General features: G+C 37.9%; 1 long non-coding RNA gene across 3 annotated transcripts in view; it reads left to right on the top strand.

Annotated features, from left to right (window-relative positions):
* LOC116230037 (uncharacterized) overlaps positions 1-19,605 on the top strand; it is a 179,754-nt gene extending 160,149 nt beyond the window's left edge. For 2 of the 3 annotated variants that reach the window (XR_016464055.1, XR_016464056.1), the window contains exon 14: positions 378-3,212. This is a non-coding gene — a long non-coding RNA (uncharacterized LOC116230037). Of the gene's footprint in view, positions 1-377; positions 3,213-13,975 lie in introns of those variants that run through there. The other variant, XR_016464054.1, reaches the window with a different exon arrangement.
* Positions 19,606-19,861: the final 256 nt, after the last annotated feature.

Genomic DNA, 19,861 nt, shown 5'->3' with positions numbered 1-19,861 from the left:
AGGTGCTATCTCATCTTCTGCAACAGTGATTGCCCTCATGCATACTGAAATTTTTGTGAAAAAAAAAACCAACTTGTATGAGTTATAGATCTGCTGAATTTTTGTTTAGTATATTAGGAACTTACAGTCTAGGATAGCTGCTTTTTATTTAGAAACAAAGCACATCAACAATGACAAAACACTGGAGGAAAAAAAAAAGGTTTGAGATCAATCATCCCCTGAAAAAGGAGACCAATAGAGGAAAATAATCTAGCTTTCCAACAAAAGGCACTCAACTTTTCTAATTGCTTTCTGTAAATCCTTCTGATCTAACACAATCACTGTTGTGTGAGCCTTTTACTTCTGTTGCACTTACTGGTTTTTTTTTTTTCCACTAGCTCTCAGCTTCTGATAAACCCAGCAGCTCATTGTCCAGCTTCCTGTTCCTGATATGCAGAACACATGTCAGAACAACTGGCCTAATGAGAGACGAAAAATGGTGAGGGGAATAAAAAGTGTAAAGAAAGGATGCATAGAGACACCAACATAGTATAAGCCTTAGGATGGTGAAGCTGGGATTATAGCGATTTGGTCATCATGTAAATGAGTGAATTTTTTTTCCTGTTTAATATGAAAGTCTCTGGGTTGTAAAGGATTTGATGAAGGCATGGCTGTTTCTCATTAGCAGTGGCTGTCACTAAAATGAATATGTTGCTGAGTGTTCAGTTTCTGGGAAACGTGGTTGAAACATGAGCGGCTCTTTCGATGCAGAGCTCCGAGTCAGATGTTTTCAGAGGGGATGTTCCCCATTAAGTAATGACAGAGAACCATACGGAACACATTACAAATTGAAATACTGATTGATGAAGTGCCTGTGGTCAGCTTTCTACAGAAATGAGAATTTTGAATGTATTATCACATCAGCATGGAGCTGATCTCACGTACCATCACATTCTGTTTTCATTTCTTTTCTGCTTCACAATCTCACATGTGCTGGTCCAGATCATATTTATAGCGAGCAGAACCTCAGACCGAAGGAAATAAAGCATCAGGTTTGAGTGCTGATGTTTCATTGATTTAGCTCGACTCACAGAAGCTTGCTCAGTAAATCTGGGTTAGTTCACACAGCTGGGAAGATAAAGGCTTCTCCCCATAGCAAGCTTCTCCCCTCTTTTCTGAGAGTGGGGACTCAGAATACTAACTATGTTGTGCCAGGGAGAAGCGGGGGTAACCTGGAAAGGAGGGTAGCTCTTTGCAGCTTTGGGTTTATCAGATTGCAGGCTCTATTCAGGCTTCCTGAGCTTTAATGCTTCCCTCTTCCCACTTAGCTCATTTGCAGGGGGGCAGTGAGGAATATCAGCTGCTTCGTGCTGACTTCAGGGAGAGATCTCTTGTTCTGTTTGCATTCACGTTACTTATTACTTGGGCTTCAAGTTCAGGTTTGTTTCAGACACAGTGACCTCTTCAGTTTTAGAGAGAAAGTAAACAGGGCTGGTCACATGAAATGTGTGCAGCTATTCACTGTGTACACAGATGGCAAGTGCATGCATGTCTGAGTCACAGCACATTTAAAGAAAAATGTACAGTCAAAAGGTAAATTTAGAAACTTAGGTCAAATTATCCAGCTTTCTCTTTTTTTCCTCTCTCTCTCTAAACAGTTCTTAAATGGCACTCCAGTGAAAACCTGCGCAGGAATGGACTTATATATTTAGCAGTGTTTCAAACACTAAAATTTTCCTGTTTGAGATCTCAGTGTGAGATGTTTACAGGGCACCACAGATCAGGTACGAAGGCTAGGTCTTGCTTACACCTTCACTAAGGGGAGCTCACTCAAAAAGATGGAGTGCCTTGGTTTATATTAGCACAGCTGAGGCCATAACTTGGCCCAGAACCTAAAAATATCTTATGCAAGGAATCTGAAATAAAATAAATACCTACTGATGCCTATAAATGTGAACAGAAGACCATTCTGAAATGAAAAACAAAAACCGGGAAATATCAGGAGTTCATGTAAAACCCATTGATGTATTTTAGGGTTTTTGATTATCATTTAAACCAGACAACCAAGGCCTGACTATTCAGAGTGGCTAAGAGTGCACAATCCCTAGCTGAATTCTCTTAAAAGTACCTCTTTGTGACTTGCAGAGGAAATGATAACAATCTCCTAGCCTTCTTAAATATGTGAAAGGACTTTTTTTTTTTTTTTTTTTTTTCCTTTCATAAAGAATTAGCTGTGGCAAACTGTTTTCCAGGGATCTGATTTCTGCCCTTCAGACTTTTACAGATGTTCTGGAAAGTGCAGAACAAGGGTACCTTGCTGGCAGGCAATTTGTTAGTTCTCACTTGGTGTTTATTCATGCCAGAAATCTATGTTAGAATGTGTGCCAGCAGTAATGTTTAAGTACTTTGTTAATTCAAAGGATAAATAAGCGTGTAGAATAAATGATGAAATGCACACAAATAGCTGTTTGAGGATACCAAATACGAAGCCATCTGCAAGCTTCTTAATTGTTCCATTGTTATTACTCTATTAAAAATAAATTTATGCAAATATTAAAATTACATTAATGATTAGCTGAGATTCAGCTATCCTTTAGATCTTTACATCATGAAATCATAGAAGTTTCTGACTGTGTTGGCTAGTCACTGGCAGTAGGTATAGATTTTACTGGATCTGAAGGGCTTTATGGCAGGATGAACGCTGAGATATCTGCTGTCAACATTCTAATCATCTTCCTTACTTATATACATCTTCTTACTATATAGAAGTCATGGGCTCTGCTACAAGAAAATACTAATGCGATTGTATGCTAGGTACAGAAATGCTTAGATGGGGCATAGATCAGGAAGAGTTCATAGAACCAGTCCCTCATATGCACTTTAGTTCCTATGTTATTCTGCCAGTTCTGGAGCACCAGATACTCTAGAGTTCTTGCTTACAGTCCTCCCCAAGTATAAAGTGAGCAATAGGAGCAATTTTGTCTGGATGTGAAATGGGTTTAGGTAAGGAGAGGAAAATGTTAATGGCAGGTTCTCAAATCTTTGTGAATGTCCAGAGGAAAAATCCATGTGCAACACTGCCACAGTGCACTGTTGAACCTGTGATAGATGATCAAGACTTTGATGCCATGAAGATTTGCCTTGGACTGGGTATCTATCAGCATGGGCACACCAGCTTGTTTCTGACAGGGCATTCAGAACTACCCTAAAAATGACAGACTGTATCAATTAACCTGAAGTTTTCCCAAAAGCCAGATAAAATAAGGAATTCCTTCCTTCTCCCTTTGCTTGGAGTTTCCAAGCTTCTAGTGGGGGGATCTAAATAATGAAATTCAGAATATAGGAGTTATTGAATTTACCTATTCATATATATGGAGATAACAGCATATCTATTGACTCAGAGCAAATGCTCAGGTAGCATTATACATATTGCTAATAGCTGTCATTACCATTTTCCATAAATGTAGGTTATATAAAAAGTCCTGCCAATATAATCAGCATTATTCCAGATTTCTATCTACTTTTGTTATTTTATCTTCAGAATGGCTTTGTTCAGTTTTCTTCTTTTAAAGATGACGGCCTTATTTTTTTAATTTGCCAATTCTATACATTTCATCTGTTTTAAAAATAATATTTTCACATTGCTCAGGTAACTTAAGATCTTCTTGCTTTCTCAGATGTGATCTGGTGCTTACACATGGGCTTGGAAACACTATTACCTGCCAAAATTCTAGTGAAACTAGTGTGTTACAGACATCTAAGACATCTGAGACTTTTGGTCTCCTATAAAAGATCTGGCATCTGTACAGCCATTTAGGTTACTGGATGTGTTTTTGTTGGAAAATTGTCCTAGCACAACCACATTTATAAATATAAAGACGTACTATGTTGCCGCTTCTCTATATTGCTATTTCCTTTCTAGATTGACATAGGTGATACTGCTAAGAGTACAAATCTAACTGCATCAGTATTAAGTGTTGTATTAGCTGTACCTGACATCTTGCTGAAAGTTGTGACATAGGCTCTTAAGGTATTAGTCTCTTCTGAAACCAAGATTTAAGGTCTTATTCCACAAAATGTCTTCACCATCTTTTTAGATTTGCACTTTTTGTCTGTTTGGTTTATTTGAAAGTTTCTGCAGTTAGGTTTCTGCTGTCGAATTACATCAGCATTTAGACATCAGGTAGGACCTTGAATATTATTAGTTCTGCCTTATTAATGTTAAGACAAGGATTAGGAACAGTGTGGAAAAAAAAGTAAGGCACAGACCTTTTGGAGCTGAACTAGTTCTCACCAGATATGAGTCCACACTAATACTGCATTTCTGTTACGAAACTTAATTTGAACTTCCTCAGAACTTTAGAGGCAGTCATCTGAGAACTAAGCGTTGTGGCTGCATAAAGAGTAAACAAATGATTTTAGATGTGGTGGGTAGATCAGACTGGATATGAGTTTCTAAGAACATACAAAATTAAGTCAGTTTTATTTAGCAGTAGAATGGTTACTGCACAGTGGTAGCGTGAACGTGAAGCGTTGCAGCCCCTGGATTTCAATATGTCATTGCAGGACTCCTGTCATGAGAATATCATAGCTGGATGATCACAGCTGGCCATCAGGGAGCAACTGGAGTCTACTGGTTCAGCAGGCACGATAGCTTGAATTTAAGCTTCCCTATGACTGTCACAGTTGCAGTGTCAAGCAATCCATTTCATGTATTGATCTGCAATTTCCTTTTGATTTCAGTATTGATTGTGGAACACTAACTTATGTGTACCAAAAAGTTTCTACCTCTTTTTTTTTCCTTTTCTGGTACTACATGTGGCTCCTCAAAAAACACGCCATCACCATGAACAACAAAAAGCCTTTTTTGGCCTGTTTTGTCCGTGTAGTACCAAAATGTCTTTGCACAAAATGCCAGCGGTTGCTCAAATACTCATCATGCACTGCATGATTTTTCTTTTTCTCCCTCTGATTTTGACAGAATTGTGAGATAATTCTGAAGCATCAAATAAAAAAGAAGCATAAATCAAAGGTAGAACTCTGTCCTGGGGCCACTCAGCTCCCAAGAGAGCTGAAACAAGAGGTCCTCCTACATCCCGCAGCAACAGCATGGTTTTTTTTGTTGTTGTTGTTTTTTTTTTTCTTCTGTAAGTGCTCTCTCATTCCTTCTTGCTCTCACTTGCTTTAAAGTGTACATCTTACATAAATTAATCTGCAGGGTTTTTGGCTGTTTCCCATCCGCTGCTGGGGCAAATTAGACTTGCTGATGTTGTTTTGTGGGGGTCCTGCAACAGCATGAAAGAAATGGCCCAACGAGAGAGCATGCTCTCTTTGGCTCTTCTTCCATGTACTCTCTGGCCCATTCAGCAAAAAAAATAAATGAGTTCAATTGGCCTGAAAGGCACTGGAAGATTGAAAACCCCTCTGTAGTACCTTAAAGAACCAAAATTACTTAATTAATGTGGAGGCCATTATGTGCGGTTACCATATGAATGAGTAAGTGGACTGCCTGAGTTACAGAGCAGGAAAGAGGAGAGGATATCTGAGGTCAGCCTTGTCAGGGTAAAGGAATCCTAAACAATGAGGGCATTGCTTGAAGATTTGAGGAGGAATTTGAAAAAGAGCCCTGAGAGTGAAATTAAATGAAGCATGGGAGAGTATTAGTGCAGATTAGCAGTGCTGTGAAGGAACCCAGCATTAGCTGCCAATCGCCTCTGAGCGTGGGCAGCCTCAGCTCTGCAGGCAGAAACTGGGCAGTATGCTGAAAAGTATTTTCTTGAGCAGTGTTAAAAAGTTGCTTTTCCACTCTCTCTCATTGAATTCTGAAAGTGGACATGCTCCTTTCAGCTGCTTTTTTTTTTTTTTCTTTTTTTTTTTTCTTTTTTTTTTTTTTTTGCCGAGCAGACTTATGACAGAAGTAGGAAAAAGTCAAGCTTCTAAAAGTACTCAGGCACTCGGTGTAAATGTGAGATTCATTTAGTAGCACTGAGTTGTCATCACTAACGGACTGCTTCAGAGCAAAGGACAAAACCCAGTGAAATTAATGAAATTCGAAGCTGTGGTAGTCAGTCATTGGACTCACTGGAAGAAAAGAACAAACGGTGTGATGTGTTTGCACACGTACAGAATGGAAGAGATGAATGTTGCTGTAGTGAAAACCAAATTCTTTTCCAAAATATGCAGTGATCTAAATTTTTTTCAGAGGGTTCTTTGAGGCCATTTCAAGATTTTTTCTTTGAGTTTATCTTATCAGCTGTAATAGTGGGCGTTTCCAGACAGCAGTACCTGCAATAACTCAATTTTACCGTATTCTTAAAACAAGAACCAGCTGAAGGTGGTATATTCTGGAAAATGTTGGCTACGTATTTATTTTTTGGGGTTTGGTTTCATTTACTGTCTTTTTGAAGCGGTATTTTATTATGTGTTCTGGAGTAAAACTCTTGGCTGCTGGACATGAGTTCCAAGCACTTACCTTTCCTACCAGCTATGAATGGGATTGTTCCTAAAAGCATGCAGAGTGAAAGTGAATTATCTCTCTGAAAACACTTTAGTTGTGTATATGCTTTCCAGAAGAATACAGGTACCATTTGCAAAGCTCTCTAAGGAATCTCAAGGGGAGCCCTGCCAGGGTCTGTATGAGGTTAGGAATCATGTTTATTTAGACTGTGTCCTCAGTTGTGACTAATGATCTTGACTAATGTCATAGATTGGTATAGCCCAACAAGCCTTAGAGAATAATCATTCATTACCCAGTGGTAATGCAGTTTAACTTTGTTGCTCACTAGCTGGCTGTATGAGCACAAGCATAGGTATTTCTTTTTGGAAAGCTCTTTTGTAGCTTTTGTAGCATCTTTATTCCTAAAAGCTGTATTTTGCAACTGCACATCTTGGTCACTGGCTTCCAAGGCATCTCGTAGATGCTATTGAGATGCCAAGGAAACCCATGTACTTCAGCTGCCACTGTGGAATGAGCCTAGATGCTTCAGTTGCTTTGGCAATAGGCACACTCAAAACTAAAAAAGTTTTTAAATAACACCAGAACTAGAGAACTGGGGTTTGGCTGGTAGTCTAAATTGGAGTAAATCTGTGGACTCCACAGAAATGGTGCTTCATTGCATAAAGTGCATTTCAGAAACAGATTAGATGACATTTTCCAACGTTCCTTCTGCTGCAGTTGTTTCATTCTTCTGCAAAAGAACAATTTAAGTAATTGAATTTTCCCTCGGGGTAGGAAAAATTTACCCCCCCTCCCAGCCCTTTCTTTTTTATTTTCTCTTCTATTAATTTAATTGAAACCAAAATTGCTTGAAATATTGGAGGCCTACCATTACTAAAACTAGAGCTGTGTGGGAAATGCTTTTCAACCTGCAAAACTTTTGTATTTTCCTAAACATTGCTGTTCTGAGATTTAAAAAAAAAAGAAAACAAAAAAACAACCCTTTTAAGGCAGGAGTAGCATGCTCATATTTATTTAAGGATGCTAACACTGTGAGACTGGCACGTAACCACCAGAAGTTTCATCTTCAAAATACCTCCCTTTTTTTTTGGTTGAAGGAAAGAGAAAACTGCCAAAAGAGTGAATGGTTCCATGATTCCCTCCACTACTCAGGGCTTGAGCAGGCTTGCTATCAGAGCACTGTGTTTCAGCTGTGTGCTTTGCAGGTTGGTATGAAGGTCACCATAGTTTGAAAGAAGTTTGAAACTAGTAGGAACTAACACAGCGTAGCCACACAAGTACTTAGCATTCAAAATGTGTCCTTCAGCCTGGCTGAGCAAGAACTAAATTTCCTTTGGAAAGCAGTGTTGCTGTCGGAGATTTGTGATTCACCAGTCACCAGGGTTTATTTCTGCAGTTGTCATGCAGGGCTTCACTGGTAGTTTTCCAAGCTAGGACTGACTAACATGTTCCACCTGGCCTCGATGGGATGCATATTGATGGATTAACTTGGCTCTGCAGCAAAGCAGAGGAGACATTCAGACAAGTTGGCCACAGGTTCACTTGGGAGACAGAACTACCTGTTATGCTATGAATGAGGGTTGACCCTGATGGCATATCGATTTGGACACTGTAGAAAAAACTTGGGAAGCCCTCCAAACAAAGCTCCTGACCAACACTGTTGTGTATTTCTGCTTTTCCCTTTCCTTCCCTTCTTTTTCCTTCGTAAGAGAATCACACTACATTAATGAGGAACAAAGAAAAAATTAGGTTATTTTTCTTAACTCTATGGTGAGAACAGCCTACAGAGGAATCACACACACCTTTTAAACAGTCTGCATTGCTACTGGTAACAATTACATATGTGATGCTTCTACTAATTTTGAATTGACCATGGAGTTACTCATCATATCCTCCCGCACTGCAGCACTGATTGCTCAACATATGGCCTAAATAGAATCCACAGTTGAGTGTGACTTTATGTTAGCATAATGTATATTGGCCAAATTTTGACAAGTATTAATCTAATCATCAGTGGAGGACACAATTAGTTAGAATTTTTCTTTTTCTTCTAAATGTGTTGTGGCTAATATACTCCCAAAGCATAAGCAATCCCTTTTTTTCCATATCCATCTGAATAAAACACAGTTACTCTTTTTTCAAAAATTTTTGTGCTACTTTAAAAAGTCAAGTCTTAATCCTGACACTACTTCTTACTGAAATCCAATTACAGAAATGTGATTTCATTTTAAGAGCTTTTCTCTGTTCATAGCAATTAGAAATCCTTTGCCTTACTAGTCTTTCTTCTATAAGAACTCTATTACTTAAGCTTTCAGATCTCCTCTGTCATGCATGAATCACAAATATATTAATTTTTCAATGATTCACAATTTAAGCTAATAAAAAGGCAAGAGGCTGGTAGCATCATGCTCTAAGTTTCTGAGAACAGTTTAATTAAAAAAAAAAAAAGGTTCAAATCTCAAGAAAAATGATATATGGGATCAAAAACTATTTTTTTTTTTCAAAGGATTGTATATAACTAATCCATTATTAACATTCCTCTTAATGGCGGCTACTCCTTCTAATTGGTTGAACTACTTAAGGAAATATTTCAGTGCAGTCATTAGCATAGAAAGCCTGATTGTTTATACCTTTTGATCATTGATGCTATCAGGGAAGAAGTTGGATTTTAATATTCTTGAGAAGGATGAGTAGAGTTCTGACTGCCATCCAGGTCTAGCGTTTGAAACAGTATATGCCTAAGATTCTTAAGTTGCATATAGATATCATCATCTTTCCTCTCATCAAATGTTTTCATAATAAATGCCTTTTTGTACTATTTATTATAAGCTATCCAGTGAGCATTTTGGGAGTCAAACAGATTAGAAGCGAGGAAGAGAGAACACATTCTCCTTTTTGTGGCCCGAATGAACTGTATCATGCCCTGGAGATTAATCCTAGCTTGGGGATTCTTAATGAAGTATTTGACATCTATGATTCATTCTGAATAGCTGTAGAGGCTAAATCATATACCATCTGCATTTTTTTTTTCTGTTTAAATTGACCTAGGTCAACAAGGTCTAACAGGCTAAGGAGAAGGAGGTATTCATCCAAAGAAATGCATCAGCTAGTTTTGGTTTGGCAACTTTTCTAGCATGTTCTTTTGCTCTGAAAATTGAGAAGGAATCCTCCTGGGTGAAGCTTTCTTACATTTCTAGTGGTTCTGTCCTTGAGAACCTGTTGCCTTAATGGTGGATTTGTCTGGTTTTGCTTGTGGTACTTTCATATAACTGATCAGCCCAAAGGCTGGATGTGCACCATTCAGAATGTAAAATTAAAATGTGACTGATCTGCAGGCACGTTGAAAGTACCTATAATAGTACTTTCACTGGTCCGTGCTATGTGTGGCTGAATTCACTCAGACCATCAGGAGGTGCCTTAACAGAGCATGACCCTTACTGACATCTGGTAGTAGAAGTCAGTGGTTTAGTACCTTTACATTGAATTGTTTTCAAACTGCTATTATACAGTCCAATTATATGTGGTTGTACATCTTCTGGACTGAAAACTCTGAGAAATTTATATAAAAGAAATTCATTAAGGATGAAGAGGTAAGTCTGAAATTTTGATAGATGCGAGGAGAAATAGTACTGGTTGTACAGTCTTGCTATCTTCAACAGTGGACAACAGTAAAACTGATTTTGAAAAGCTTGTCAAAGCTGATATCAAACCATTCTTTTTTAGGTTGTTAGATAAGGACATTTTATGCTAATCTCTTTCAGAGTGAGTCTAGAAAGCGATTTTTAAAAACACTTGTTACTAAAATCAGAACTGTGCTTTGTGAATCATTAACTCTCATTATACTCATAGGTAGGCTCCAGTATTTGGGCTGACTTTCAAAATGCTGATGGGAGCACACCCACAGAAGTAGAGCTGAGTGAATAATGAAACAGTGAATAATTTATCTGATACACTTTGGTTAGGTTCATGATGTTTGCAAGAATAATTCTTTTTGAAGGGTAATATTTTACATTGACGTGTGAGCACCAAGTTCTGGAAATAAAAGCTGTGCTGCTTAGCTGCTCGCTGCCTACGTGTGTGCACACAGTGCTGGCATGCAGACTTGTGCATGCAAACGAAACCTTTGGTTCTGGAAAGCCACATGTGCCCTTTTCTACCATCCCCCAAACTCTGCTTTCTGCTGATATCTTTGCCAGTAAAAAAAACCAACCCAGTGAACTTTTGCAGAATCCAGTCATAAAAACAGGCCATGCACGGCAACAGTTAAATATTAGTAATGAAATGTAAAGAATCACAGAAATTATTATTATTTTTTAAATTACTTTATCCCCTCCCACTCCCCCTAAAGCTGTGAATTTAGGAACATTTCACTGGTAAGGAAAATAATTTAGTTATTTCATAACTAATATTATAGGTTGCTGAATGTTTGGTTAAGGAAAAAGTTACAGATCAGATTCTTTATTTCTGCTTACACAGAGACTTCATAAAATCTTTCAAAGAATCCTTTTGTAAAGCTCTTTACTATAACTTAACTGTATTGAAAAGTTCGCAACTTTCCAGTTGTGGCCATTGCCATTTAGACTGCAAAGAAAGAGAAACCTGATCATGGTGGCTGTTTTGGAATGAGAGGCACAGTGGTTGCATGCTCTCATTCCTCGTGAGCTCATCTGATGCTCTTCTACCTTATGGGAGCCCCACCACTCAAAGTCTGCTGACCCCAATGCACATGGGCAGCTTCTGTTAGCAATCAAGGAGAGAAGGGACAGTTTCACTCATGTGGATGGGAGGTTATCTTTAATTGTTTACATATTATACCAGCATTATACTTTGTTCACATGTATGAATCAATCAACATGCTTGTTGATTGTTCTTCTGAGTTGTTCATCTGAGTTGTGAGCTTAGGTGGCTAGGAGGAAATTGCTTGCTTGGGGAAGGGTCTATGGCTCCCAGTATTAGGTAGTATAAAGTTAACATGTTCATAAGATTGAAAGATACTGCTTTACTTGCTGGCTGCTCAGGCCCTAGATTCTGTAATTTATGGAAGTACTGATCCACACACGGCATACTTACCTGATAGGGAATAAAATAGGAAATCTACAGCATATGTACAATTCTCTCTGGACTCAGATCCTTCAGTCACCCTTAGTACAGGAAAAAAGAATGAGTTCTTTAATATAGGTGAGAAAATGCTAGAAATCCCTACATCCTGAAAAAGCATTTGTAGGCCTGAGTGTTTTTTCTGACTATACCAGCTGACTTAAAAAGTGTCTCTCTCACCATACAAACTCCACCTCAAAAGCATCACAGGGTGTTTCTGGCTTCCAAATTCTCCTTTCAGAGCAGAGCATGTTTCCATATGACTTAGCACTGGAAAGCCTAGGTTTTGAGCAGGATTCATGTTAATAGTATGACTACTAAATCTCAACAGCACTCTCTGCCCAGAAGTATCCAAGCACTGTCTTCAGTGCCTAAATCAAGAGCTAACATTGATTTAGATCCAGATTGAACAGGTATGCTGCCCTCATCAATAAATTCCTAACAGTAATGATTCTCTATTGCTTTCCTGGGTCATTTCATATATAACTGTCCTGTTAATTTATCTTTCCTCCTGAAAGCATAAGAGGAAGAAGTTAAATCATTTTTAGAAGAAGCTTGGGACTTCTACACAATCTGAAGCATTATAGCTTGAACTGATAAAATGACTTGCTCTTTTATCTGAGCTTAAAGACTGATAACTGTCTAATCTATTCATAAAAGAAAGCAGCCAGGCTACAGATGTCACCTGGAAGAAGCATTATATTCTGACAATGTGAAAAGTACATCCTGTCCATAGTGTGCTTGTCCTAAATTAACACATCTCATGTCTGACCATGTGAATTTCAAGAATTTGGTAAGTTTCTTTGCTTAATGAAAGGGAAATCTTTAGCTAAATCATAGTTTCTCTGGCTGATAACGTTACAGCTATCACAGAGGAATGTCTGTCTCATGGCCATTTTAGAGTCTCACAGGAATTATGCTTCTTAGCTCTGTTTTGTCCTGTCATGAATAAATGTTTTCACAGTTATCTATAACTGGGTTTAATACAATCACTGTTGCACCTGACACTGTACTGACTTGCAAGGATCACTTGGAAATCTTGACTCAATTTGCTCTCTCTCAACTCAGAAGGCATTTTTGCAATACAAGCCTTGAAACCAGTCTGGAACCATCAGTGTCACTTCAGACACTTCGGGGCGATCCTAGCAATGATCTGGTAGGAGAAATCACACCATTTATGAAAGGTGTGTTTGACAAACTGGTATTTAAAAAAAATTCTCTCTTTTTGCTCTCTAGCTACCTGCTTGCTTTTGCTTAGCCACATCACAATAATCTAATGAAAATGATAGACTGCAATGAATAACTTGTACTCCTCTGAATTCCCCAGCTCTTTGCTTTCTCCACAAATTTCCAAGTGTTTTGAAGAAAAACGTTTATCTATAGTACCATTTAGCAATCTAGATACATCAATCCTGAGCTGACTGTACATGTTGAAAGTAAACTATTAACCTCTTAAGTGAGCATTACGGATGAAGAAATTAAATTTGAGCCTATATTTTGAGTTAAGTATGAGTCTTGAAAATTGACAGAGAAAGTTGGGATATCATAGTTTCAAAACTATCAGTATCAGGATTATTTTAAACGTCACTGATAGAATTATCATCATGACCACTACCCATAGGTTATAGCTTTTCTATGTCTTTAGTAGGAATAGACTGACAGTTGCATTTCATTTTGTATGGTATTTTTATTTCTCGTAACATCTGGCATTGTTTGCTTCCCCTAAAACATATGCAGAACAATCCGATGTCTTCTTTCTGATCTGTTTACGTACTTATGCTTTATCACTCCCCAACTCTTTTTTGTTTACAGATTTAAGGAATACAACACAATGCACTTATCGAATATTTGATTGCTACTTATAGAATAAATTCAGGCATGCATGTTGCATAATTAATTCCAAGAGTTCCAATTTACATATTATACTAATTACATGTAAAGTAGCTAATTACACGGCTCGAGTTACTTGTTACTGCTTGTGCAAGTTCATGAAGCACAGAGTTTCCTTTATCTGTACCTTGATTCTACAGCTATCAAGCTAGTGAAGTTTGATGATTCAGAAGCAGCTGAGGTCAAAACAGGTCATTGGAGTATCCTCTGAGATCTGAGCTGTGGCTTTTTTATATCCTGACTCAGCTAGGTTTCTGATTCTGGGTTATGCTTCATGACCGTTTATTTTCCTGATTAGACCAGGGAAGTTGCAAAATACTGGTGAAAAGTATACATGGAAGAACCTTCTTCACACAGTCTTACTGTAGTCAGTGAGATTGTCTTACATTTCACTGTAAGTCTGGATAGTTTCTTACAGTAAAATAATGAAATGGTACGAGGCAATAAAAGTAGAAGACAGTATTGTCAACAGGATGTCTCGATGAAAATGAAAAAAAAAAAAAAATTACAAAACATTTCAAGTGAGAATTGTCCCTTTTATTTTCAAACCAGGACTTGGCCAGGTCTGGTTCTGGGTACTGCAACACTTAGTGAGACAATAAATAACATTTGCAGGAACGTCCAGCTGTAAGTATGTAATTTTGCGTATTTTTCCTTGATCTTAACACCACAGAATCTAAGCATCTTGCTGTTACCAACAGTACCATGCCTTTCCATAATGCATACTTAAAAATTGCAAAGAATGAACTGCAGAACATTGTGTTTTTTCAAATTATGTTCATGTTAATTTCTCTAAGCAATTAGATGCGTGTATGTAAATATTTGTGTGAATGCAGGCTGACTGTATAGCATGTCCAGTATCCTTTGTGGCCCCTCTGTGTTTTAGCAACTGGTTATCAGAGACTACCTTAAAAACTGAGGATCTGGGCCTATGAACCTGTGAACTCAGAGAAAACAAGATTACCTAAAAGAAATTCACATAAAAAACACTTGTGCAGGGTTAGGGCCCATCAATGATCAAGCTTGTTTCTCCTAAAAAAAAAAAAAAAAAAAAAAAAGCCAGCATCACTGTGTTAGCATTAGAACATCTTTCTGTAATTGAAAACACTTGTAAGGCGGTGCCAGCATGTTGCTGTTTGCATCTAAACAATAATCAAGATCTCACACAGTGATGATTTGTTGTCAGCTCTTTTTCCTGCACTAAACAAGTCTGACACTAGCAGCCCACAAGCTAATTAACTCAAGTATCTGGCATGGGAATCTACAGTATAGCTATCAGCAGAATATCCACAGAGCTGAAACAACCAATTGGACAGATGCTCCAAGGAGACAGAGTGTCTCCTTGAGGTGGAAAGGAAGAAATGTGAATGTTAATTAACAGGATTTCCGATCCTTGCCATCCAAGAAACTTTTGTCTCAGGTGTTTGCTTATTTGCTTTCTTCATTTAACAAAACCTTGAAAGAAATTTTTCCTTACTCGTTGAGCTGGATGTTCAGATTGAATATTAGTTACTTATCCTTAATTCCTTAATACTTCCTATCTCCCTTCAACATTTCTGGTTTACCTTTAGCCTGTTCTTAACACACAGAACAAGGTTCTGGCATCAGTCTATTTTTAATATCTACCCAGGTTCCTTGATGAGCCAAGACTGTGGGATGCCTCACTGTTCAAATGCCTTTTGTTGCTCCCTCAGGGTACCATTGGCATTACATACTCCCAGGGCAACAAATATTTGGAAACAGCAAAAGTTTTTGGAATTCAGCACAGTTGCTTAAGTATTGCTGTGGGCTGAAAGAGGTGAGCTGTCCATGAGGAAAAGGCAAGAACAGACTGAATGAACAGGACATTAATATTTTGACACCTTGTCATGGGGTTCAGATTTCAGTTTTACTATTGTCTGTGCATCTTGAAGAATGGGAGGAACGGTTGTCTACTTTTCAATTACACCCACTGGAGTCGAGTGGAGATATGGATTCTCAGCCTCTCTTAAAATGGGGCCTAAGTTGTCATCTGAGAAAGAAAAAGAATGCTGCAATACCATCATTTATTCACTGCAACACTAAAACTGTTTTTTAAAAAAGACATGATTACACCTCATAATAAGCAAAGAATATAGAGGGAGACACCTATATAGAAAGCCCAGTTCAGTAACTGTAGACAGGTCCCAGGAGATCAAACGGAGACACGTTTTAACTAAAGCAAATTAAATCCTTACTGAGCAAACAAGCAAGTGCAGTTGGGTTCATATCCATTAAATAATTGAAGCATTTGGCTCACAGGGTCATATTTACACACCAAAATTAAACACTTACGAGCACTATTTGGTAGAGAGTTTCTTTATTCAGAAAGGAGCTCTTGGGAATCACAGGTCAGCCATCGAATATGCCAAAAAGCAGCTATTTTTCCAAACTTGCCACTTTGCTAAATGTGTCTATACAAAGTCAGGAGTTTCCCACCTAAACTGTGGTGCAGCAATCTGTTCCCATCTATCTTCTGTTTGGCAGATATTGGGTTGCGCACTTGCCTGAAGAACAGGGTGGCCTTATTGAATTAATTCCACAGAGTAAGAGTTGAAAAATACATCTATTACTTTCCTAGCCAGAAGAATTAGAAGTGAATCATTCTTTTACAACTGATTTTTTTTTTTTTTTTTTTTTTTGTGTGTGTGTGTGTATTGAAAAAGTATGTAAGATTCATTAATTCCCAAGAGTAAGTAGAGGGATCATGACTTTCCAGATGTGTGAGGAATGTACTCCCTTGGAGTTGTTATATCACTAACAAGAATATCCACAATTATAGCACCTTTGGCTAGGATAAGAATTATCTTTTGGAGCTTGGATCACTCTTCAGTTATGAAGGAAGAAGTCTATGCTGTGGTTCAGAAACACCATTACAGCAAATATAATGTTGACTTGCTCTCTGTTGAACAGTATCATAGTTTAACTGTAGCAGCATTTAAGCTCATCCCAAGATTTGAGCATGTTTTGCTGAAATCAGTGCTGCTGTGAGCTAGAGGCAGAGTTATTTCTCATTTGCTTGCTCTTGAGCCCTTAAAAAATCCTAAATATTCCAATATTGAAAGCCCCTAGATATGTGGTGTTCTACTTTGTCCTTTTGATATCTGACCCACTCTGTACAGTAGAGTTTTCTTTGAGGGAAGCTGACCATGGATGGTTACATTAAGTTACACCTTCTGCAATTCAGAAGTAAACAAGAGGCTGGATTTATGCATTTGTCCTGTCCAAATTTGAATCTATCTCAGATTCTTGGCCAATTTGAAACAATGACTAAACAAAGAAGAAAACAACCACCATAAACTTGAACTCTTGTTGTCTTGCCACTGTTTAATTGAGGGTTGACAAGAAAATTTAGTGCTACATCTGTGGCAGTGTTATACTGCATTTATTAAGAAAGAACTTTTGCAGCAATGTGTATGCTTTCTCTTGTTCACTTTCACACTGAGCTATAAAGTTTCACTACAGCATTCTTTTCCAGGTTGCTGCTGTACTCTCATCATTAATCACTGAGTAAAATTTTGCTTCTGCTGTGTCTTTTGTACTGTTTTCAAATTTTTGGTTTTATTTCCCAAGCACTGCTTTCATCCTGCCCTGAATCATTTACTATTTTTCAGTTAATCCACTCTAGTGGAGTGACAAACAAGGCCGTCCACAAAGACATGCCTGCTGCTGATTGCAAGCATTTTTTTATATTGTAATTGTACCAGATGATGTTGTGAAATGAATCTCATCTTGTAATACAGACTGTGAACTATATGGAAAGTGATCATAAGAAAATCTCTATTGTATACAGGTCGAATCTATAGCAAGTTAATGGAAATCAGTGTTTGTGTTATCAAACCTGAAATTATCATTTTCAACAGAGCCTATTTGTATAGTTACTGCTCATTAGAATATAACTTGTGAATCAGCAACAAAAAAAAAAATGTTGCATGCACCATGGTTCTCATTTGCCCTTGCTCTTTTTCTCTCCCATGTTGTCACATCTAAAAGATTCTACAAGTCCAGCTATAGGAGTATAGGAGCAGCAAAGGCCTCTGCTACAGGCACAAGTGTCCTAAAAATCAGATGCACAAATTCTTCTGGAAGAGATAACACCCAGTTTCAGACTAGCCATACTTGGTCACTATTTGGGGGTAGGTCTATTAAAACCTCTGAAGAAATGTCTTTATGAATTGCACACCCTGATTGCAGTGTGGACACATTCTGAGTCACTTGTGAGACATCGTGTGTGTATTATGCAACTGCTCAAGGATTCAGATCAGTATATACATCAGGGTAGTGAGTGCAATCATGCCTTAATGCATGTCTGGCCTAGAGACATGTTGTGAAGTGTCTTCAGTAAGAAGATTCCACCAGTGCTTTTATAGCTCCAACTGGCTGCTGAGTGATTTAATTAAGTTTTTTAAGATGACATAACCATTCTGCAAAGTGCTATATACTTAGTAGTTTAACAGTAAGGAAGGCAAGACGAGGGCATGTCAGTAAAGAGCTTCCCACTTTGTTTAGATTTAGAGCTCATTCTTGTAAAAAAACAACTTCTGGAGCATGATTTTGTCAGGTTCCTCTCAATTACCAGTAAAACCTCATTTATCGGGAGAAGATACTTCTTAATATGTGATAAAAGGTGGGTTATTAACTTCATCCAGAGAGAAAGAAATGCAAATAGATAAAAGAAGGATGAAGCAATACAACTGAATGTATGACTGTCATCGTATCTAATGAGTATCACAGTACATACATACGTACTCCATTATAGCAACACTAACAGATAAGAGAGCAGGATTCTACGTGTGTTGACATCTTTTATATCTGGTTTCTGCAAATACAGGACTCCAGATAGATGAGCTCAGTTAAATAGTTCACTTGTGAAAAACAAAGCAAATGCTAATATAAGAATTCCTACATTCTATAGTTACAACACATGAACAAATGGAAACACCCTATCTGGCTAACCTCATTGTATCTGATGCCTATAAATGTTTTAAACATGGTTCCTCAAAACGAAGAGAATGCTTAGTTCTCTGTGTTAACTGCTTCTCAGGGAAAAAAGTAGTGTTGGTACAGCTCGAGGAGGGAGTCGTGTTGCAATCTCAGCACCAGCTTTGCATACACGGAAGTCAGTGGGAGTGCAGGCAGTTTAAATATAGGAAAGATCTAATTGCCACTAATCATGTGATTACTTACAATTACTTAATATAGCTCTGAAATTAAAAAATAAAAATATATCATCTTTATGTACTGATATATAACCCTGGCGTAAGGATGTGCTTTTGGCAGAAGTACACTGTAAACACATAGTAAATGCAAAGGCACTGCCTTGAGGAGCTATCAGTCTTGGGTCTATTACAAGGTGCAATCAGAGGAAACACATGTATAGGAGCTGAAATAAGAAGGATGTAGGATGAATACTGCAAGCATGCTTTTTCACAGGCTTGCTGTGTATATGATACAGTGAGCAAGGGGGCCCTGAGGCCCTCCTGCTTTGAGCTGTTGCTTATTTAGGCACAGCCCCCATAGACTTCAGAGTTTTGACTTAAATGGAACCAAGTAAGAGAAATAAGGGCTTTTCGCAAAATGATGATCAGGTATGCACAAAGGGATGAATGTATTCCCCACTATGCTGGCTTAGCATTGCAAAGAAAAACAAAGCTTGGGAGGAACATAAAGCAGCTTTTTATAATTACGATTCTTTTTGAGTTAGCCTGAGCCCTCCTCTTTCCTTCCTTTACCTTCCCTTTCTCCTCCCAAAATAATAAGTTTTGCCAATAATTTTAAGGAAGTCTCAAAGGGCCAGATGGAATTCAGAGGGAGGGATATAACACAGTTTCATTTCATTATTTTTTCTGCTTATTTTAACCCCTCCCCAAGTTTTCTTGCAATTTATTTCTGTGGCTTATTGCACAAAATGGAGGTGGTGAGGCAAAAATAGAAGTTAATGGTACTACCTGTTTATTTCTATTAGCGTTTACATATGAAATGAAGGTATTTTGGAAGAGAAACAGACTGGCCAGTAAAACCTTTCACCCTCATAAAATGTACATTCGGTTTGACTTTGGCTTAGATCCCAGAACTTGTCACAAGCTTTATTATAAAGCTGTAGTTCAGCGACAGTTTTGTTAGCTTTATTACAACGGCTCCCCTCCTTTTTTAAAAAAAAAAAAAGAAGAAGAAGAAGCGAGCAAGCTTTTGTTCATTCTGAATGCACTTCAGATTCTGGAGAAAATACACAAGAAAGTACAATTAGCTAGATAACTGGTCAGCATCAATCATCAGAATATAAATGAAGTTTATCTAAAATTTACAAAAATGATACATCACCTCCTTAAAATAGTCCAAGAGTGACTAATCACATAAACAATAAGGCAGCCACCAACACTCAGGCATGTAACAACTACTGAGAAAGCACAGGCCTAGCAC

The sequence above is a fragment of the Phasianus colchicus genome, chromosome 2 (genome assembly GCF_987193195.1).
Source record: "Phasianus colchicus chromosome 2, bPhaCol1.hap1.1, whole genome shotgun sequence".
Lineage (NCBI taxonomy): Eukaryota > Metazoa > Chordata > Aves > Galliformes > Phasianidae > Phasianus > Phasianus colchicus.
The sequence above is the reverse complement of the archived record's forward strand: the minus strand, read 5'-3'. Positions and strand labels throughout refer to the sequence as shown.